This window comes from Symphodus melops (assembly GCF_947650265.1).
Source record: "Symphodus melops genome assembly, chromosome: 10".
NCBI classification, from domain to species: domain Eukaryota; kingdom Metazoa; phylum Chordata; class Actinopteri; order Labriformes; family Labridae; genus Symphodus; species Symphodus melops.
This window is the reverse complement of record NC_136700.1, coordinates 16140952-16146951: the sequence shown is the minus strand read 5'-3', so window position 1 is coordinate 16146951 and position 6000 is coordinate 16140952. Positions and strand designations below refer to the sequence as shown.

Sequence of the window (6000 nt, the reverse complement as noted above, 5' to 3'; positions counted from 1 at the left end):
CGGCAGAGATCTATTTCAATACCATTTGTTTGTCAGTGTGTGTGTGTGTGTGTGTGTGTGTGTGCGCTTCCTGACAGGTGAGGGCCAGTTGGCTGCGTTCCAGATTTTACCTCAACAGGAGATGAACGCCCAACATTTTCTCTACGTTGTGAGCCCTTCATTTCTTAATGAGGATAGGGTGGCACTGGATCAGATTGGGATTAAAACACATGCACAAACACACCCACACGCAGAGACACACACAGGAGTCTGCTGCAGGTGATAAATTATGTTAGTAAGGGAGGGAATACGGAACTGTGCCAATGGTCGCTGCTGCCATCTGTCTGTGTGTGTGCAGGAGTGAAGGAAGATAAACACCAAGCACTGGAACTGCTTCGTCGTCTCTGTGGTGAATGTGTACGTGTCGGTGTGTGACTGCCCTGCTGTTTTGCATAACTCACTGCGGGTAGTCCAAATCCATCATGGCCACCACTCTTTTCAGCTAAGTTCACAGCTCGCCATCCATTACTTAAGATGACGTGCATGCGAGCCTTAAACAAGGACACAGGAGAAAATCACACCTCGATTACACAAGCAAACACACACAGAAAGTCAGGGGTGGAATGGATGTGAGAGACAGCAACTTTCTGATTGAATTTAAAATGAAGGTTTATTTGGCGCTCTGCATGTAATTACGTGTGAGTATGAGTGTAGGTGCATTTGGCCCTGCACTTTACTCCAGCCACTGCGGGGGGGATATACGGCTATTTTATTTGGTTTGACGTTAATCGCTAGAAGCGGACAGCAAAAGCCCCGTAATCCAGCCGCAATCACCGCAAGACTGATTGATAGCACGGGCACAGGGAGAGAAAGACAGAGAGAGGAGGGTGCAAAAGGTAGATCTTTGTTATTGTGTCCTTCACTGAGTTTATCACTTACTGTTTAAGGAGAGGAAAATAGCCGAGACATAAATCTGATAGATATTGAGCCGCGAGGCTGGACTTAAACAACTCTGAGATCTGCACTCTTTTATTCCGCCTCCCAGCTCTCATTCGTTCTATCACTCCGTTGCACACACATGCACGCACAAAGAGAAGGAGAACGGGAAAAAAAGAAAGCTGACCTTTGTTGGATTTTCTAGTCGTCTGTGATGTTGATGCTGTCAGAAAGACAGTGAAACTGGAGGAGCTGACATTTAACTCCACTATATTAACTGACCCTTGTAGGGAACTGGAGTTCATACTGGGTTGTGTAAAAAAAATAAATAAAAAAAAAGCAGACAAACAAATATGCTGTGTTTTGATCATATTTTCTGAAAGTGAATTTTGATAAAATATATACATTTTCATGTCATCTCCCAGAGCACTGCTTTGACTTTTGCTTTACTTGGGGTTTCGTGTGTTTTTGGAATTTTCTTCCCAACAACTTACAGGAGGAGACATTGTGCCCTGCCTCCGGCTGCATGTCACATTGTTCACAGAGGAAAACTCATTCCCTGTTCACTGTGTCTCGCAGGTCACTGTGAGCTACAAGCTGCCATATGAGACAGCTTCAGTCCATAAAAAAACAAATGGCATTGAAAAAAATGAAAGTAAGGTCATATTCATCAAAAGGGTTTTTATGTTTCCGTTTCTTTATGATTTTTATGACATTTTAAGGGAATCCTCAGTTGTTTTACTGTTCTCTTCGGTGGTTTCTTTGCTAGGATAATACGCAGCTTGTAACTCCGTCTTGAAAAATGTATACCTCTTTCTGAATGGTATATCAAAGTTTGCTTTGGAGAAAGCTTTATTGCTGCCTGGATGTGCTTAGATGAAGTTTTAAGCTCTCTTTTTGTTTCTTCAGAAAAGGAACTTTTTAGGATTCTTTCAAACCGAACACTAAAGTTATTAAAAATGATGTGTACGTAAGTTCAATCAGTCAATCTTTATTTGTACTGAACCAATTCATAACCAATCTTATCTAAACATTGTCAAGAACATGTCTAAACATACTCTGTTTTATCACTCACAAAGCCAGTCCATTTAGCACCAGTGGTGCAAGGAAAACATATTAAACCCCTGAGGTCTAAGGTCTTTTTTTTGCCTGGTCTTCTTCAGTCTTCTTCTTCAAAAAAAGCATGTTTAATCTCACTCTCAAGTAATCAGGACAATCTGGAGAATATCTATCCCCCAAAAAATGCAAAAAAGTGTTTTCAATTAAAAACAACACAGACTATGACGTGTCCTCCTAAATGTGTTCATATAAGTCCTGCTGAACAGGTGAAGTGAAATAAGAACAGTAGATATCACTGTTAGTTTTGCAATTACTGTAAGAACTGAGAGTCTGTAATGACCCAAAATACATTTTCGATTCAAAGGACAATATAAACATATATATAGCTGTTTTGTTTTGTTTTTTAAACAGCACAAATCTAATGATACTAAAATATGCGGAATTGGATGAATCCATTGAAAACAGTTCTATCTTTTGCATTTCTGTGCTGTGATGCTTTTTGTAGAAGTAGCACAGCTCTACTTTCAAAACAGTTCTATCTTATTTCTGTGCTGATGCTGCATTCATGCAATGCTCGGGAGTGCTGTGAGGAAGTGGGCGTGGCCTGGCAAGGACAAATTAGGATTGATTGCACCTGGGAATGGTGAGAGTGTGGAGAGGAGTAAAAGGACAGAGACACAGATACAAAGAAGTTGACGGGAGAAGAAGGAGCATATGTCCACCTTCAATGTTTTGGACTGGTAACAATCAACTCCACAGTAGGCAGCTTGTTTTTGTCTTTTTTTCACTCTGGAGCCAAAAAAACAACAACCGTTTTTGCTTCTGATGTGATCTGCATGATCCCATCTGCATGGGTACACTCCATGTTACTGATGTCAGGAGAGACAAACCTGCCAGAACCTCTCTGCCCCAAAGCCCCTGGACAGGTGATCTCCCCCCCCCCCCCCACACCTCCAGTCTTCCCCTGTTCTCAGACTCCAAACTCTCCTTCCCTTTCCACACCACAACACACCCACACACGCCCCTTTCCTTAATTAATGTTTTTATCTTTTGGACCTTGCACTGAATTTTGGATTGAGTGAAGTAGAGTTATGAAGTCAAAGGTTAAGGACATTTTTGATAAAAGATGATTTGATTTAAATGTTTGCAAAGAAATGAATTGTACGTTTTTGTCATAAATTTACGTTGAATATATACAGTAATTCAAATGTACTTGACTTTCGTATTGTGATTTGATCAACTTAACCAAGAATAAGAATCCAATGAAAAATTTGAATTCTCCTCGGGACCACCAGCGTAGCTACTTCCCGGTTGGCCTATAAAAATGCATCACTATTCCAGTCTATTCGATCTGGGAGAATAGATTGACAGACTTAAGGGTCTGTCTGGTGCCTAGTTGAAGATTTCAGTTACGCGACAAAGTTTCTGAGTTGGGAAGTTGTTTTTCCGACTTTACTGTGTCCGTGTGATTTCAGTTTGGGAAGTTAGTGTTGTAACAACCATACAAAACAGTGTTGATGCTAGGAAGAAGATCTGTGGAATATAACTTCTACAACTTATATTTGAGCAAAAAGTTAATGTGTAAAATGTGAATCAATAAAAAAATAAGTTAGCATTAACAAAACATATTTTGCTCCTCATGTGATGACGATTCTGACGACTAGTCGGGAATTCGGTCACAATATTCTTTTTCGAGTGTCAGAGTTGGTGTCCAGACTTGAGCAGGTGTTCGTTCAGCATGTGCATTTTACAACTTGGAAATTCATTTTTCTGATCTTTTTAATAACACATGAATGCATTTTTAAGAGCAGGCTGTGACATCTGTTAAGGCTGTACTTCAGTACTTCTGATTGGCCCTTACTTGTCACTTGATGGCAGATAGAGGCCCTTTCCGAATAGCCACAGTGCAGTATGCAGTCCAGACTTTTCAGTAGACTGAACTCTTGTGGTCGTTAAGTAAGATTTTTTTGGGTCCACCTCAGTAGACTGAACATTTCAGTATGGATACTAACTTCAGGGTTTTCTGCAGTGTGGATCGAATGCATGCTTTGAGGAGATTAATTGTATTTTACCACCCACAATGCTGTGCGAAATTTACCGTAAAATATCACTTCATGTGCACCTCCAAATCAAAACAAACCAGCATGGATTAATTTAATACATTTTTAATCTGGAGTTAAAGTTCTAAAATCCCTTTTTTTAATTAACAACAAATGTCTGCATTATTATAAAACCTCTCCTCCTCTATTTAAATAATGATTTCCATAGTTATGTACAGTGTGTCTTTATAGCTTTAGGCCTATGTTAGTTTATATGCCGTATGTTACTTTTTTTTCCTGCAGCCTACTGTATGTTATTTTATTATTTGGTCTTTTTTGATTTACATTGTGGTATTGTTGTTGTTTACCTGACTGTTTGTGCATTGCTCTTCTTGAATAAAGCGCTAAACAACCCCCCCCCCCCCCCCCCCCCCCCCCCCCCCCCACACACACACACCCAAAAAAAATAACAGATTGATGTGACCGGTTTGGGTAATGCAAATGACGTCACTTCCATACTGAATGAATCAAACAAAGTGCAAACTAATTTCTGCCTGCTGTGCGTGCATGCTGAATAGCAGGTACTAACAGTATACAGCACAGATAGTGGTTATTGACTACTGTGTGCTGCCTTCTGACAGACTGAGTAGGAACTTTGCAATTCAGATGCACCCCACAGCCTCCAGTTGGTCAGCAGACCAAAACAAGATGGCGGTAGCCCTGTGATACATTAAACTGTTAACTAAAAATGTTTACATAAATCAACATAGATTACATTAATCTTCTGGATGATTGGATCCTGATAGTCACTGAATATCTTTTCAGTGGGATAGAAACACCTCTGGATGTTGCAGAAAGAGTTCATCACCAAAAAAGCTTCAGTAAGTTGCTACACCGTCTTTTTAAAAGTTCTTATGTAACCCCTCGATGACAGCGTCGAGCTAAGAGGGTTCTGGCAAAAACCTCTCGAACAATCCGACTCCTTTTAAACATTCATATATTAAGACTGTGTTGGTTTTGCAGAGTGACAGGTGGATGGACAAAAACAACAAACAAAAACCGATTAATGGTTACAATGCCTGTGATAATGGTAAACGTGTGTGACAGGAGGAACAGCAAAGTAAAATTTGACTGATTAGTCAGATATTAACATGAACAGCTATATTGCTGATAGACGGGGAGGACTGATAGTTAATCATGACTGCTGGCTTCAAACAGCTCAAAATAATGATGATAAAACTCAGTCTGATATGAGTTCAGATAACGTTCGGTTTTTAAAATTATTCCCATGCATAGTGACTAATTATTACTACTTTCATCACGTTTTGTTTCTGGACACTTTTTGTTTGTTTCTTATTAAAATGTTCAGTGTTTTTCATCATATAAAAGAAAACAATGACTGGTTGAATGCAATGCTGCTTGTCCACTCAGCCGGCTGAATGGTTTTTTGTGTTTGATTGACAGTTTCTGGAAGGCTGAACTCCATCAGGGGAACCTGAGAAGACTCAATCTGTGGCTGAAATACCATTTCAAGATAGCATTTCCAGTATAGAGGAGGATGAACACCTGCAAGATCCAACTAGACCAAAGTGACAATTGCAGGTATGTTGTGACAGTCGAATTTATGTAGTGTGTAAACTGATGACTGTTAGCGGTGAACCTTTTCACAGTGACTTCTCAAAGCTGTCTGTTTTGTGTTTTTTGAAGTTACATAGTTAAATTAAAGCAGATCAGATTGGCTTGGATTAACCAGATTGGATTAACCAATCTTCGTAAATATAACTGTTTAATTCCTCAATTAAGTGGGGGCTTTAATGCAAACCATATTCATAAAGTGAAAGTTTTTCCTCCTTGATGTTTACACAAATGAAAATGCAGGGGCCAATTAAAGCAGCTTTTTTTTTTTTTTTTTTTTTTTTTTTCAGAAAAAGGATTGTTAATTCAGAGAGACAATATTCACATATTTAAACACCCTGATCACTTGCAT

General features: G+C 39.5%; 1 long non-coding RNA gene across 3 annotated transcripts in view; it reads left to right on the top strand.

The window, feature by feature from the left end:
• Nucleotides 1-2628: 2628 nt before the first annotated feature.
• The window catches only part of LOC306830830, a 45225-nt gene continuing 41853 nt past the window's right edge, over nucleotides 2629-6000 (top strand). The window contains exons 1-3 of one of the 3 annotated variants that reach the window (XR_013780018.1): nucleotides 2642-2714; nucleotides 4839-4894; nucleotides 5488-5615. This is a non-coding gene — a long non-coding RNA (uncharacterized lncRNA). Of the gene's footprint in view, nucleotides 2715-4838; nucleotides 4895-5477; nucleotides 5616-6000 lie in introns of all 3 variants that reach the window. The other 2 variants (XR_013780019.1, XR_013780017.1) reach the window with 2 other exon arrangements.